Source organism: Molossus molossus, unplaced genomic scaffold (assembly GCF_014108415.1).
Source record: "Molossus molossus isolate mMolMol1 unplaced genomic scaffold, mMolMol1.p scaffold_m16_p_8, whole genome shotgun sequence".
Taxonomy (NCBI): Eukaryota; Metazoa; Chordata; class Mammalia; order Chiroptera; family Molossidae; genus Molossus; species Molossus molossus.
The window spans coordinates 60,844,513-60,861,722 of NW_023425402.1; the positions used below are offsets into that span (position 1 = coordinate 60,844,513).

General features: G+C 34.9%; 1 pseudogene; it reads right to left on the reverse strand.

Moving 5' to 3' along the window:
* Nucleotides 1-3,833: 3,833 nt before the first annotated feature.
* Nucleotides 3,834-16,831, reverse strand: LOC118620729 (annotated as a pseudogene).
* Nucleotides 16,832-17,210: the final 379 nt, after the last annotated feature.

Below are 17,210 nucleotides of genomic sequence, written 5' to 3' on the forward strand. Positions count from 1 at the left end.
GAATCAAATTCACAGCCCAAGAAGATGGAGCAGAAAATATATTCCTTTGATTGTTGCCTTTTCCTATTTTCTTCATTGACAAACACATATTGATTCATTTAACATTTGCTCAGGTAGAGTGTTTTCTTCGAGCAAGTCTTTGTGTAGTAAGCATTTGTAAACATTTTATAAAGTAAGCAATTTTATTAGGTACTACTGGTTTTAATAGAATGGAAATAATATTTATCTGATGTACAGTTCAAAATAGGCAACTCCATGTTTTGTGAATACACTCCTTTACTTTCTTTCTTCAAATGTATTATTTACAAACTTATTACACAAAGCAGTTCTGCCATATTCTGCTCTGGTTACAAATAGAAAGCACCTTCTTATCTCCCTTGGGAACTTTCTGTAAATGTTGAATGTTAGAATTTGGTCTGAATAGCATGTCCTGATATTCTAACTAGAATGTTGGCTCAAAAAATATTTTCCAGTAGACTCAAATAAGGTATTTATTCTGCCCATGTTTATGAGACATCATGCACTGTCCTTCTTAAAATTCTTTGGATTTCTCTGATGATATGTCCCTTGGATAAAAGCTCAATAATTCTGGTGTCTAGATAATTCTGGTGTCTAGGATAGTTCTTTAAAGAGTAGTTCTACAGAACTTAAACATTTACACTTATTTTTATTTTTCTTCCTAGTGAAGTAATGTTTCTTTTTATCCTGAAATGTTAAAACTGTTAAGATTATATATATATATATACATATATATATATATTAAAACAAGTCAAATATTAAGTTCACCTAATGTATGACTTGTAATCTACACATTTAGATGTTTCTTCAGTTCAGCAAACCTTTTTTCTATTGTATCTCTGAATATTGTTTCTATGCATTATCATTTGTGTGTTATCTCTCTATATTAAAAATTATTAGAATATCAAATCTCAAGTATATCCTTCCAAAGCTATAATCTTTTCTCTAAACATTAGCATCTATTTTCTCTTTTCCTCTACATTCACAAGAGCCTTTCACAAACCTCCTCAGCACTGATTTGATATGTGTGGCTTTTAATATTTTAAACTTTGTGTTTAAACACTTTTATATCTCTGTCAGCTTAAATTTTGGCTCTCAATGAGATCTTTGTGTTTTTATCTTTGGACTGATTCTGTGATAGTTAATTTTATGTGCCAACTAAATTGGGCGATACCCCAATAGCTGATAAAACATTGTTTCTGTGTTTGTCTGTGAGGGTGTCTGAGGAAGAGGTTAGCATTTAAAGTAGACTGAGTACTTTCAGAAAAAAGATCTCTTATCCTTTGAGACAATGTGAAGGGACCTGGAGAGTATTATCCTGAGCGAAACAAGCCAATCAGAGAAAGGCAAATATCACATGATCTCACTTATTTGTGGAGTATAATGAACAAAACAAATTGATGAACAAAATAGACCCAGAAACGTAGAAGAAGGGTACAGACTGACAAACCTCAGAAGGGGGTGGGGGAGATAAACTGCAGAATTTATATGCATGGACATAGACAACAATGCTGGGGATGGGGCCGGGGGGGGGGGGGCGGGTGGAATCAGGAGTAGGGTGTCAATGGGGGGAAAAGGAGAAACATCTATAACAAAAATAAATTAATGAAAAAAATTAAATGACAAAGACCTAAAAAAAACAACAGGTAGACTGAATGAACAAACCAGCCCTTACCTACATGGTGGGCACCATGTTTAAAATCTATGATAATCTGTTGTGGGCCTGAGGAGAAGAAAAAGGCTGAGAAAGGGAAATTCTCCACCCTGCCCTCCCTGGGATGTCATCTTCTGCCCTTGCTGGGATTTCAGGAGGTCAGGATTAGTGGGTCTCGGGCTTTCAGACTTGGAGATTTGTCTCCGCGGACTCATGGTTTTAGGCTTTCAGTCTTGGGCTGAGCTATACTACAGGCTTTCTTGGTTCTCTCGCTTGCAGAAGGCAGGTTGTGAGAATTCTCGGCCTCCATAATCATGTGAGTCAGTTCCTATAACACATTTCCTGGCGCTGTTTGTCTGGATAATCCTGACTAATAGCAAATTTCCTTGAGTTCATGTTTTCATTTATTTCTCCACCACTCCACTACCAAAAACTGTTTAAAATCTATGATAGTATATCCTGCACACCCCCACGCCCTCCTGACACACATTTTGTTTTGTTACTTTTACTGGGATGCCCTTTGAACCTTCCCCAGAGAGGCATTTTCTGATATTGGTGAAGAGACGGTGTAGGCGCAGGCAAAACCACTGGATTCAGCATCTTATCCAGCATTTACTACCTATATGGCTAGAGATGTTTACTTAATTGTTCTCTGCCTCAGTTTTCACATCTATCAAATAAGAACAATAGGAACTCTCTCATAGCATTATCATGAGGAGCAAAACAGATAAGGTTCTTCAAACAGTGGCAAGTAAATATAAATTATTATTGTTTCAGTTATGAATCTGAGAGTTTGATTGATGTATATTTGCATATATCAGCTCTGTGATCATTACTTTGAACATTTTTTTTCTTGATTGATTTTAGAGAGAGAGAAAAGGAGAGGGAGAGAGAGAGATAGAAACATTGATGAGAGAGAACATCGACTGGTCATCTCCTGCATGCCCTCCACTGGGCATCAGGCCTACAACCTGGGCATGTGCCCTGACTGGGAATTGAACCAGCAACCTCTTGGTGCATGTGTCAATGCTCAACCACTGAGCCACTCCAGCGGGCTGTGATCATTACTTTGAAGAATCCAGAGAGGTAGCTACCATTTGGACAACCCCAAGAAGAGAATTTCATTTTTGCAGAGTTCTTCTCTGTGTTTGTTTAAACTGTCATGCCAAAAGCCTACTTTAATGGGAAGATTCTCTGTTCAATCTTATCACAACTCTATTCACATCACGAGCTGTGGTTGGCCACCTATGTGGAATGCCTGCCTGTAGAGTCCTGAAACATTGGGCACAGTAAAAAGAGGTGAGAAGAGAGGTTGCTCTATTTCTTTTTTTTTATATATGTTTTTATTGATTTTAGAGAAAGAGGGAGGGAAAAGGAAAGTGAGAGAGAGAGAAATATCAATGTGAGAGAGAAACATTGATCAGTTGCCTCCTGTACCTCAACCAGGGACTGAACCCACAACCTGGGCATGTGCCCTGACCAGGAATTGAACCAGTGACTTTTTGGTGCATAGGACAACTCTCAAACAACTGAGCCACACTGGCCAGGGCAAAGGTTGCTCTATTTTGGAGAAAGTGCTAACATGTAAGAAAGATGCCCAGCAACTTGCAGACTGAGCACTGTCTGTACTAGAAAGAAGTAGCACAAAGTTCTTGCCACTTTAGACTTTCCGCTTTGGATAAAGTGGCCCAGATCTTGGTGACTAATATTATTTTTTCAAAAGAGTTGTACATGCACTGTCCATTTGTAAATGCATTGGCTCTAGCATCAGTTTTTACCTCCACCCCAGGAAATAATCAGTGATAAAAGAATGTAGAAGTGAAAAGTGCTCATAAATGAACATTTCGAGTAAGCTATCCATGATTTAAAAAAACTGCATCATTCCATATTCATAATATCTAAAGTAACTACTTCAGAATTTGTAGTAAGTATATGTCACTTTTGACTAATTATGTTGAATTAATATTTCTTTTTATTTTTAGGGGGTTGTGTGTGTGTGTGTGTGTGTGTGTGTGTGTGTGTTTTCCATCTCTTCCAGGAAGAAATTTTTTTTTTTCTCCTGAGGCCAGTCAAAAGTGTACAATATGGATTAAAAATCAATTTCTTTCCAGCCTTCTTTTTTTGATGTTTGTTCTTATTTATTTGTTACTCTTAGTAAATCTCAGTTTGGACTGGACTCAGACTTGGAGGTAGAGGCTCTCAGAGTACAGCCTGTCTCTTGGCGATCTGTGTCTGGTGTTGTTCTCTGGCCTCCTTCATTTTCTTAGCCAAACGTTTAGCCTCTTCTGCGGCCTCTTCCTTATTTTGGTTAGTATGGTGTTTCTTCAGAGCCATATGCAATGTTTGTGTTGCAGGACACATGAAGTAACACAATGCTAAATCTTGGGTGTTTTGGTTCTAGGTTTCATACCTTTTTTGTTTTAGGGCTTTCTCACACCATATTGGCAAACATCATCTTCTTTATTTATTTATTTTGGTGTTACATGCCCCTAGCAGGGACCGAACCTGGGACTCTCTGGTCCACAGGCCGATGCTCAACCGCTGAGCCAAACTGGCCAGGGCGAACATCATCTTCTTTTAAGAGAGTAACAGTTTGCAGGTGCTGCTAGCTCTTTTGGGCCCCAGGTGATGGAGCACAGCAGTGTCAGTGAGACCAGGGATATCTTTCTCCTCGTTTTTGTTTACAATAACCAAGTAAAGAACACTGAGTGTGGCATCCACAATGCCACCCAAACAAATTTGTGCTTTCTTCCTCCAGTCCTCCTTTGTCTATAACAGGAATACCCCTTACTAAGCAGCAAGTAAGGACTTGGCCATGGGTCAAGATACCCCGCTTCAGGGGTAAACCTGTGTATTCCATTCTTCACCCAGAGTGTCAGCAACAACTTCCGGGGCCATACTCTTCTCATGAAAGTACAAAGTTTGCATTCATCATCCACTTCAATGAGTTCTTGGCAGCCAGTGGCTGCACAAGAGATGTTTAGCTTCCTTTCGAAGCAGCTGACCAACTCTGAGGTGCCACAAAAAAAAGAGTTCTTACAATCCTTCTTGACTCACCCCCTGCCCTAGTTTAAAATAGCATCATCTCTCATATATACTAGTGTAGGAGACATCACACTGGTCTTCTCACTTACACTTGTACCCTCATTGTCAACAAAGATGTCAGAGTGATTTTTAAACATGAAATACAACTCTACCACACAACCTGTCATAATCCTTTCCAAACTCATCTCTTAAGATTTTCCTGATGTTTCAAACACAAGTCTTTTATAAATATAGGGCCTGTGTAAATGTTCTCCCTGTACTGGAAAGTTTTCTTGATCACTCTGCCTTCCATCATGCATCTCTCCCCTTTGCCTCTGTAACTGCTGTCTCCTCAGTCAAGATAAGATTTTATGTCCTATGTTTTTCTAGCACGTGAACTTTTTCTTTATAGCCTTATCACAATTTTTTTTTTAAAGGAAGAAAGTTTTTTTTTTTAATTTTCTCTTTATTGATTTTAGAGAGAGAGGATAGAAGAGGGAGAGAGAGAGAGAGACATTGATGAGAGAGAACATTGAATGGCCACCTCCTGCATGCCCCCAACTGGGGATTGGGACTACAAACTGGACACGTGCCCTGACCGGGAATTGAACCTGTGTATGAGTCTATGCTTAGTCAGTGAGCCACACCGGCCAGGCCCTTATCACAATTTTTAATATTTAATTATTTACATGATTATTTGTTTTATTCTGCCAATCTAAAAAGATTTTAAACTCCATATCTAATTTTGGAAGAGTGATATTAATATCTAATGGTTAATGACACAAAACATTTGAATGAATAAATTTAAATCTTCTAGGATTCTTATTCAACTTAGTGGTGTTATTAAACACAGAGTGTTCAGCAATTGGTGATAACTTTGATGAGTTTCAAGATTTCTTTCCCACTTAAACCTTTTTGGATTTTGTTACTTATACACTTCCCATAGAACTTTGAAAGATGGCAAGAGGAACAAGGACATTCTGACATCATAAAAATAATGAAGAGCTTTATTCTTCCTTTATCACATTTTGTATTCTTCTTGTTTTTTTCATATTTGATTCATGCTTTCTCAAAGTAAATAAGAATTTGAAAACATCTTATTTCAAAATATTATGTAACTGCTGATTCTCTTCCCCATCTCTATTCAACCTTTGCTTACACAACTTCATTCTGTGAAGCCAGCCATAGGTCAGTCATCTCCTTGTAACCCCCCCCCACCCCCCCCAGCACCGGGGCTATTTCATTCCAGCATCTTGATACGTGCAAAAAGTTGACATGTAATCTATTAGCTGAAACAAAATTGTTATAAGATTTGTCTTTGAAAATAAGCGTACAGGTATGATGTTATATAAAAATAGAGGAAGGTGCTATTTCATATTCTGTCTTTATAGTGAAATACAGATAAAATTCTAAAAGTTTAACATTCTATTTCAAATGTTTGATTCGCAACTAGTTGAAATAAACTCAATTTTGTTAAAATTAAATACTAAAAAAGCATCACATTGCTTTAATAATATATATGTAGAGTACAATCATGTAGTTTTATATGACCAAGATGTTCAAGGACTATTTTTGCACTGTTAGTCATCTTTCTGTGCTGTTTCTGTATCTGCTACTGCCACAGATTGTTGTTGTTTCCCTTAAGTCATTTATTTGCAAATGAGAGACATTACTTAGGCACTTCTCTAGTCATTTTTATTAAATTATGAACTTACAGTGTTGATTTTCTATAAACTATTTAATTTTATCTTATTTTTAGTTTCTCATCAGTTTCCACTGCTGAGGGATTAGATTAATTATTTTTTGCACTGGAGCCTCATTCTTCCGAAGTCCTTCTTATACAGAATTACGACAGAGATGTGCATGGCCTTGGGCAAGTCATTTAGTTTCTTTATACTCTTTTTCTTTCTTCATTTATGAAATGGGGATTAAATAACCTTTCCTTACCTACCTATCAAGAGTGCTTTACATAAAATTAGATAATAGACTTAAAAGTACATGGGAAGTAAAAGTGTTGTAATAAAGAATGATAATTTATTATGGGGAACCCAAATAGAAAAATGAGTGTGTAAAGACTTTTGAAACAGATTTTAGTATGTGGCTAATTGCATTTAAGGATCAATTTGTCATAAAACGATGAAAAATATCAACTTGAGAGCATAAGAAAAAATAATTTTCTATTTCTATTATAAAAACATTTAATAGCTAATGGGTATGAATTTTTTAAAGTTATAGTTTAAAGTGAAATTTTCATAATTTTATATTTTTATATTAGAAAATAGTCTTTCTCAGGTCAGACTAGAATTTTCTGTGACTTACAGACAGACATATTTTAGGTGGAGAAAACCATTAGGTAGCCATTCTCTATAATAGAGAAAGAAAGTAAAGGGTGATATCTGAGAAAATGCTCCTAAAACAGAAAACTCGACTTCCAAGTTCAGTCTTAGGAAACACTGGTAGAGGAGAAGCATCAGATTTTCGAAAAACAATGCCACCACACTACCATCTGACCATCTGGTTCTCGTTTCTTATTTTTTCCTTTTTCTTTTTCTATGTAGTGAAAAAGGAGGAGCTAGAGAAAAGCAGAGTAATTCCCAGGACAGATGTGATCTTTGTCAAAGAGATTGTAAACAGTTAATGGTTTCCTTTTCTAGATCAAGATCAAAGGTTGAATTGAAGCCTACAGCAGGGACTTTTAAGACCAAGTTCACTGGGTACACTGAAGCATACTAGATTCATAATAGAGGCTCATTTAATGGAAATCAGGGTGAATTAAATCCACCATAGCCTGGTAGAAATCAGGGTTAAGTTAAGTAATAAACGATAGCAATTAAAGATAATGATATGAAAACATGGTTATATGTAGGTATGAAGCCTACACGGTGTAAAGCCAGATTCTGTAGCATTCAAGTATGATGTTCTTTATTATTTATTTCCAGTGTTTTCTTAAGGAGTTCAACTTCTATTAAATAGGAATGGAGATATGACAATGATGCTTTGATATTTGATTAGCACTTAGAGAAAGTATTGCTTTTATGCTAAGGTGGTATATAGTTGAGTAAAGCCTGTGTGCTGGCTGCCTGCCTGGCCTGCCATAGTCCTCTCGCAGTGGTGGGGACGTCTGGCCCGTGGGCTGTCTAAGGCCTACAAAATCAATACCAGGTAACACCCCACACCTCGCCCAATTAGCCTGACCAAATACATATAACAGGCTAATTTTTAAGTTGATAATTTTGTATGGCCCGTGAAAGATGTAAATAATATCCAGATGGTACTTGGCAAAGAAAATGTTCCCCACCTTTGAAAGGGAAGCCCCAGAAGTTGGATTCAATGGACAACTTTACCAAGACAAGGGTATGGAGTTTTAAAAATTGTGGACAGTCCGGCCAGTGTGGCTCAGTGGCTGAGCATCAGCCCATGCACCAAGAGGTCGCCCATTCGATTCTCAACCAGGACGCATGCCCAGATTGTGGACCCAATCCCCAGTGGGGGGCATGCGGGAGGTGGCCAGTTGATGTCTTCTCATTGATGTTTCTATCTCTCCCTTTCACTTTCTCTTTAAAATAAATAAAGGAAAAAAAATTTAACAACAACAAAAAAGAATAGTGTACGTATACTATTACGTAATTCTAATAATAGAATTTTGAAGTCTTTGGAGATTGTTTTTGTTATACTTGTTCTTTAATACACCTTTTATTTTTAAAATTTCATTGCCCGTTTCATTAGGCTGACTAACACTGTCTGAAATTGATTTAAAATAGTTTCTTAGAACCTGTTTCATTTTTCTGAAAAATATCTCCAATTTTGTTTTAATTTCTTGTTTTTATACATGAAATTGTTTGCTATAAGTAGCAAAAAAAAAAATTAAATAAGCATAGCATAAAATCAAGAATCTTGCATGGTTTATGTGTGTGTTTATGTCCTGCAACTTTGAAAGTTAATTTCTAGAGAGCAGAGGTCATAATTTACATCTTTCTTTCATGAAAATAAACAATGAGTACTGAAGACTTTGTTTGCAAAGCAAATGAAACAAATATTAAAAGTCATTCAGATATTATGTATTGAATAAAATATGATTTAGGGGCAAAATGAAAGGGATTTCTGGCTTTGTTTTTAATCACTTAACAGGAATGGAACAGAGCATCTTTTGTATATGTCAATTGTTGTTAGATTCCTAAAAAGGATGACATTTTGAAATTTGATACATATAGATTTATGCTACAAATTCCTACATAGATAGTAAAGTGATACAAAATATATGGATGAACACTTTTAAAAACCATTCATTTAAAATATTTAGTTGTGATTTAACTTATTAATTTTTATTGAGATATTTTATATCACAGAGACAGGTTATGATAATGAGTCATTGTGATTTGGGGAAATTTTTAGGTTGTGTTGTCATTTCATTTAGAAAATAGAAAACAAAAGAAGGGACCATGATGCATAGCAAAGGCAGAACATTCTAAAATTTAAAACAGTAAAAAAGTGTCAGGCTAAATACTTTTAACAAAATATAACTGAGAATTCCTCATATGACAAGTTTGCAAAAATATGTATGAAATAATTTTTCTTTCTTTAATTTTACTAAATATTTTCCCTTCTAATCTGTTATTTCTTCTTGCTAAAACATTTAATTTTCAATAAAAATTATAATATATTTTATTTTTATTTATATATTTTTAAAATGTGTTTTAATTGATGTTTTAGAGAGAAAGGAAGGAAAAGAGAGAGATAGAAACATCAATGTGAGAAATATCGATTGGCTGCCTCCTGCACACCCCCTACTTGGGATAGAGCAGGCAACCTGTGCATGTGCCCTGACCAGGAATCGAACTGGGACCTCTCAGTCCAAGGGATGATGCTTAATCCACTGAGCCATGCCTGCTGGGCTACAATATATTTTAAATCTTTTTTCCCCCCCATTAATTTCTCCTCCTTGAGTTTTCTGAAGACATCACTGATAATCACAAAGGATAAAAGGATAAAAGTTTACAAATTTCAGTCTAACTTTTGGGTTCTTTATGAACATAGATTTGTAATGGAGCCAACTTATGACAAAAAAAAAATAGGTAGGAGGTTTGTGAAGTAAATTAACTGGGAGCCAAATTTAGCTTTTTAAACTCATTTCATTTGCACCTCAGCTTGGACTTAAGCCATTAGCACAGCAGGAAAAAGCAGTGGTTATGCACCAGGCTACCAGCACTTCCATGCATAAGATTTTGCAGAATGACAGAAATAATGAATGTAATTAAAACAGCATGTAGCCAAGAAAAAATAATTAGTATACAAGTCGGATGGCTCTGGGAGGCCCATGACATGACAAAACATTTTAAAGAATTTTAATAATATCTTGAACTACTTTCACTTCCAAATAAGAGCTCGTGTATTATAATATTTGATAAATGAAAGTTTTTAATAATTATTTATAAGATTTAGACTTAATACGTTTCAGTTTTCATTCTTCAATTTTAATCTCAGATTTTTTCCAGCTTACTCTTGAAATGGCACCAATGAATTACTTAATTATTTTATTATGGTGGAAGGAGTAATATAAATGCCCTATGACCATAAAATGATAAAAGTTAGTTGAGATTTTTGGGAGTTGTCACTAGTGAAATTTGAAAGCCTATTTTTTAAGAATTCTAAATTATTTATTTGTAATCATACAAGCTATATTTTAATACGTTTTTAATCTTGAGAGAAAGAGAGAGAAATAAAAATTTTCTCAAGGCAGATTGTTTTGGGAAATTAAATCAAACACCACTATTAACAGTGCTACTTCCTTAAAATCATGTAAGTGTAGTAAAAATCATGAAACTATAGTTTATATTCTGAGAAACACAAGTCCTTAAATATAGAAGGTGTATATATTATTGACAATTCTTTCCATTTCTTAAATTTTTTTAAAAAAATACTGATTTTTAAAATCAATTTTAAAAACATATATTTTGAAATATAGGACATCTTTTATTCTGTAACTTAACTATTAATACCAACTCCAAATAGTTTATTATTATATATTTTTTTTCCATTTTGGAGGAAAACCTAAAATGACTTCTAACTTTTTTTTTTTTTTTTTTGCAAAACTTTTAGAATTCTCACAAATTACAATTAAAAAGTAAAGCTGTGTAAGTTGTAACTATGAGAAAATGTGACACAGTGGATAGAATTTGACCTGATTTTAAGTACGAGTAAATAGAGAAAATGCAAAGCAGAGGGAGAATTTGTCAAGGGCCTGAGCAAGGGATTAGGGAAGAGAAAGATTGGGCCTTGGATGTCTAACAGAATCATAATGCTATTAATGGATGTATATATTGGAAATTATGTTTGTTGGGAAAATAATGAAAGGAAAATGTTAAGACTGAAGTAACCATGAGGAATTAAAGGTGAATGTTAATACTTGACAGTAAGAGAATGTGCAAAGGGAAGTCCTCAGCCCTGGTGGTTGTTTGCTTGAAGGTCTTACTTAACAATTTGTTCATATGGTTGAGAGTATATTTCAAATGATCAACACTGAATTTATTTTTACAAGATAGAATTATGTGTAAGGGCACATTTTTAAAGTACTACATACAAACATATATTGACTTATTGTTATTATAACTGTTACATTTTAAACACTTCCAAACAAAACATTAGCACCGCTTCATTTTGTCTACAAGACATGGGCAATTTTATATTTACAAATAAAATTTAAGATTCCAATTCAGAATATTTATTTGTAATCATGTCAGCTGTAATTGTTGAAATTTTTTTAATCTTAAGGAAAGTGAAATCCAAATTTTCTCAAAAACGGTTTTGGAAAACCAGTTAAATATCACAGAGGATAAGCCCCAAGGAGCACGACATGAACCTGTTTCACTGGTGCACGCCAAATAGTACATAGAACGTAGGAAACAATGGATTCTGCTCTTAGAGTGTAATTGCATATCTTGCTGCCTTTAAACAACGAATGTCATGAAACATCTAGTGGAGTCCTGCCCTCTACAAGTTCACGGTCTGATGAGAGATTGGCACGCTAAACCGCAATCAAGTACTGTGTGCTTGTGTTGCCGTCACATTTTATTTTTTAAAAAATTAAAAATCTTGCCCTGGCCAGTTTGGCTCAGTGGTTGGAGCGTCGACCGGTGGACCAGAGAGTCCTGCATTCAGTTCCCGCTAAGTGCATGTACCTCAGTTGCAGTTTGTCCCCGCCCAGGTTGGGATTGTGTGGGTGGCAACCAGTCGATGTGTCTCTCACATCGATGTTTTTCTCTCTCGCTTCCTCCCTCTCTCCCTCCTGCTCTATCTGAAGATAAATGCAAAAATGTCCTTAGGTGAGGGAAAATAATTAATTAATTAATTAATTAACTAACTAAAAATCTCGATAGTCTTCGGATTCTACCTAGCTCATGCATGGTTTTAACTCAGAAGGCTCTTCCTTATATCTGGCAACATAATTTATTACATTTTATTTTATGATTGTATCTAGTTTATGTGAGAGAGGCTTTCTTGAAGATGCATGTGGCAGGAGATAGTTTTGTGATAGTATTCCTTTATAGTAAATGATAAAAATGACTGTGACTTTTTGTAGTTTTCCCTTATGAATCATTCTCTTAATGTGTACTCACTACCAAGGATTTCTGACTTTGAGTAATGAGGTTATTGTTTATTACACAGTTTCTTATTATTTAACCTTGAAATTTAGTCAATATCTGTAAGAACAGAAATGGTTGAAGTAAAAGAATTACTCTGTATGAGCATAGGTAACAAAGCACCTAAATAACAAGTGATTACTATGTGTTGTTGGAACTGGTCATTTATTGTAAGTAGAGGTTTTAAATGAAACAAATTATCAGTGGCTAACGGTCTATTTGGCAGAGCTCATGGCCAGCATTATTTTGGCCGTTCTTGATTAGAATGTTGTCCATAAAAAGCCAAGGGACTCTTAATTGATTGTTACTAACAGTCTGCACTGTGTGTAATAATGAGTAAAACTGGAGCAGGAAGATGTTTTGAAAAAAGTAAGAGCTAAAGAAAATTAGGGCTGTCAACTCCTCAAATATGGTGTGGATAAATGTGATCTAAACAACATTTGAGGCTCTACATATCTTTTTTCCAACCATATTTCTCAAATGTCCTGAAAAACAAACAAACAAAAAAACAGAGAGAGAGAACTCTAAGGACTTACTTAGGACACCAGTAGCTATATTGCAAATGTAAAGGCTGGAGCACACTGGAGTTCATCAGTTGATCAATTATGTACTTCATACAACTTTGAATAGGCTTTTTAGCATCTATGGCCTTGCTGAACTAACTACAAGTTACAATGATTTAACAAGTCAGAAGAAATATCTAGACAAATGGACAGTACAGTTACAAGTATCTGAATATAGATACAGACATGGTATTAAGATTAATATTTGGCTTTAAAATTCACCTCCTTCGCTCTGTCACAGAAATGCTCACTCACTAAGTGCTAATATGCCCTAATTTTATAAGGAAAAAAAGAGAGGAAAGGGCAGGACAGGGAAGGCAAGGAAAGAGAATAAAAGACTAGAGCCATCTTCTTTAAATTAGTTTTGTAGTTTGGCATGAAACAGTGGAAATCATGAATACTTAAACATGATGTTTATCGTATTAGTAGAGTTTTCTTGTTATACAAAACACCTAAAACAACAGGGAATAACAGATTAGATAAAATTTTCTCAGTTTGGCTAACCACTAGTAAAAATTCATTAAATAATTTCTCATCAGGCTGCAAATAAGAAGGAATGGGCATTTATGTGATTTCCAACAGGTGAAAAAAAAATTGCCTTAGAAATAAAATATCCACATTGTACATCAGTTAAAACTATCACTGAACCTGAAAAAACATTCTTTCTTCCCATACTCAGAAACTCTACTCATCTCCTCTTCTCACTAAGCTTATTCCTTCTTATTTGTATTTATAGCTTATCATCGGGCATTAGATCATTTAAAAAGAAAGAAGTTTAGAAGCAAAGTGAAGTAAACAAAATGGCAAAGATGCCTAGGTAAGATGACAGCTTGATGGCTTTGTGCCTTGATCCTCGGCCTGATCTTGCTTCAGTATTAGAAACTGAAAAAGAATGATATTCATATGCTATCAGTTGAAGACTTTTTTTTTTTTCTAAATATGTAGCAAATGTGAGCAGATTAAAGAAACCTGGTGAAGAATGGGAACTAGCTGCCCTTACTGAGAAGCAGCTGAATACTACGTAAATCGAGTAGATTTTGGCTGAATCACATAACAGAAACTGTAAACTATATTACATGTCCTCAAATTCACATCATGGAAGAGTTCAATTCCAGCAACATTCCGGACAACAAGGAACCCCTGAAATGATCTCCACACTTTGTTTTGGGATAAATACCAGATCAAAGAGAATTTTATTTATGCAAACATGAAAAGATTACTAAACTGGAAAGAAGAAAAAGATATAGTATGGGAACTGGTAAAAAAAAAAAAAAAAAAAAAAAGATAGAGTGTAGAGTATAGATAGGGTTTGCTATTTATTTATTTTAGTATTATTATTATTTTTTGTGGTACATTTTCCTAGTGGGAACCAAACCCGGGACTCTCTGATCCACAGGCTGATGTTCAACTGGTGAGCCAAACTGGCCAGGGCTAGAGTTTACTATTTAAAAAAGCAGAAGTTATTCTTAGGAGTGAATATATATTTATTTTTAAATGCTTTGATATTGAAAACAATATATTTTTGAAGGTACCAACATTGTACTTTCAATAAAATGCAACAAAACATAGACTGTGTGAAATAAACTTTAAAAATGTGACAAAAAACAGAAGCCTGAGGTGAAAGGAGAGTTAAAGGACATGAGGAAAGATTGAAAATTCACTGGTATTAAAACTGGTAACAACATAATATGAATTAATAATTGCACATGGAAGAATGTTAATATATAGTTGGCTCATGAACAATGTGAGAGCTGGAAGGCCTGACCCCTTGTGCAGTTGAAAATCTGCATGTAGCTTTTTTTTTTTTTAATCCTCACCCGAGGACATTTTTTTCCATTTTTTGTTCAGGTAGAGTGGGAGGGAGGACAGGAACAGAGAGAGAGAGAGAAACATCGAGGCGAAAGGGACACATCGAGTGGCTGCCACCCGTAGGACCAACCAGGGCCGGGGACAAACTGCAACCGAGGTACATGCCCTTAGCGGGAACCGAACCTGGGTCTCTCTGGACCACAGGCAGACCCTAAACACTGAGCCAAACTGGCCAGGGCTGCATGTAGCTTTTTACTTCCCAAAACATAACTACTTATAGCCTACTGTCGATTAACACATATTTGGTGTGTTATATGGATTATATACTGTATTTCTATAATAAAGTAAGCTAGAGAAAAGAAAATGTTGTCAAGAAAATCATAAGGCGTCTGGCTGCAGTGGCTCAGGTGGTTGAGAGTTGTGCTGTCACCAAGGGTGCCAGGTCAAATCCCAGTCAGGGCACATACCTGGGTTGTGGATTTGACCCCCATTGGGAGCCTGAGGAAGGGAACCGATCAGTGTTTCTCTCTCACATGGATGTTTTCGCTCTCTCAGCATGTCCTCAGGTGAGCATTAAAAAGAAAATTATAATAATCATAAGGAAGAGAAAATACATTTACAATATTTATTGGGAAAAAATCAATGTAAATCAACATCAATGACAACAGTAAAATCAATAAAAGAATATGAAGCTATGTGAAATAGACCATTGTGAGATTAAGTTTTGTAACTCTTGAAGTAGAGAATGTAAACAGTAGAAAAGAAATACCAGTATATTAAAAAATGTGCTATATGAAAAAACAAATATATGATACATCACAGAATAAAAAAATCAGAACTTTTTTGTAAAAGGATATCAACACTTAGATGTATTTTGATGAATTAAGAATATTTACAAAAAATAAAATACATCTTATAGGTATTTAGGTAGAAAAATAGAGGATGCCTATAAGAAAACAATTTCAAACTAAATAAAAAGATTCCACTGAAATAATAAATTCCAGAAAACAGTAGATAAAAACAGTGATATAAAGAAGAAATAAGGATCCAAGAGGTGTATAAGAAAACAAATTATATTTTAGTTGTAATAGCAGTAAACATATTCTTTTAAAAATGTGAGAGATTAGAAAAAAGCATCAATAATATGTCTTTTCTATACTAGAAAGTATACTATAGGAGACTGGGAAATGCATCAAAATAAAAAATAAAAGGGCATCAAAAAGGGAATATTGAACAATAAATCAGAATAAAAATGCTTTATAATATTGTAACTATTTTAAATATTGTCACTAAAGTTAGTAGATTTATTAATAACTTTTAAAAGAAAAAAATATAGCCTGGACAGTGTTGCTCAGTGGTTGAATGGAGACTCATGCACTAAGAGGTCACCAGTTCTATTTCTGGTCAGGGCACATGCCCAGGTTTGGGGCTGATCCCCAGTGGGGGCATGCAGGAGGCGGCCAATCGATGTTCTCTCTCATCAATGTTTCTATCTCTCTCTCCCTCTCCCTTCCTCTCTCTCTCAAATCAATAAAGAAAAAAAAGGTTAAAAAAAACTTTCTTTTTCTTAAAAAAAGAAAAGAAATATATAAAAGCAAAATTAGCATAATTATATTATCAGGATTTAAAATATATCTCATGACAACAAAATATTAATTTATAAAAAGATAAATTATGTTAAGTTTTATATCGTCAATGTGGGGAGTCAATAGAGATTGACTAGATAATTAAAAAGAATAATTCTGAAAAGATTACATTAAAAATAACAATTAGCAAAATATTTTTTGCTAATTTTGTGGAACAATTTCTAGAGGGCAAAAGAACAAATAAAACATACACATAGGGACAAAGTGATAGGAGTCGAGAAGAAAAAATGAGCAAAAAAACACATAATACAAGTTGTCCTTTATTATGATAAAATTAATCAGTGATATATATATTTTAATTCACCTTACACTATTACTCTGTCTTCAACTCTGTACCTTTGCTCCCAGCCTCATCCCAGTACACACATATTCTACATTGTTTCATGAATTTTGCTGTTTCTAAATGGATTTTAGAAAAAGGGAATGATTAACAACATGTGAAAGATTATTACCGTGGACACTTGTAAAAGCAGCACCCATCTTCCGCTCACTTTTAGGAGGCTCTAAAGAAGCAACGTGTAGTGAGTAAAGCAAGAAATGTCCTTTTCTTCCTTCCTCCCCTCCCCTCCCCTCCCCTCCCCTCCCCTCCCCTCCCCTCCCCTCCCCTCCCCTCCCCTCCTCTCCTCTCCTCTCCTTTTCTTTCCTTCTCTCTCTTTTTTAAAGCCTGTACTTCAAGTGCAGAGCCAAGTGAGTAATGAACAAAGTCCAGACAGATTCTTCTCAATCTAAGCCCAAATACTTTATAGGTATTATTTTTTTCCTCCTAAAATACGCTATGATGTCGATCAATCTCAGTTTTTGTGGAACAAGTTTTAATCTTTATATATGTCATCTCAAAAATCTACCACAATAATTGCTT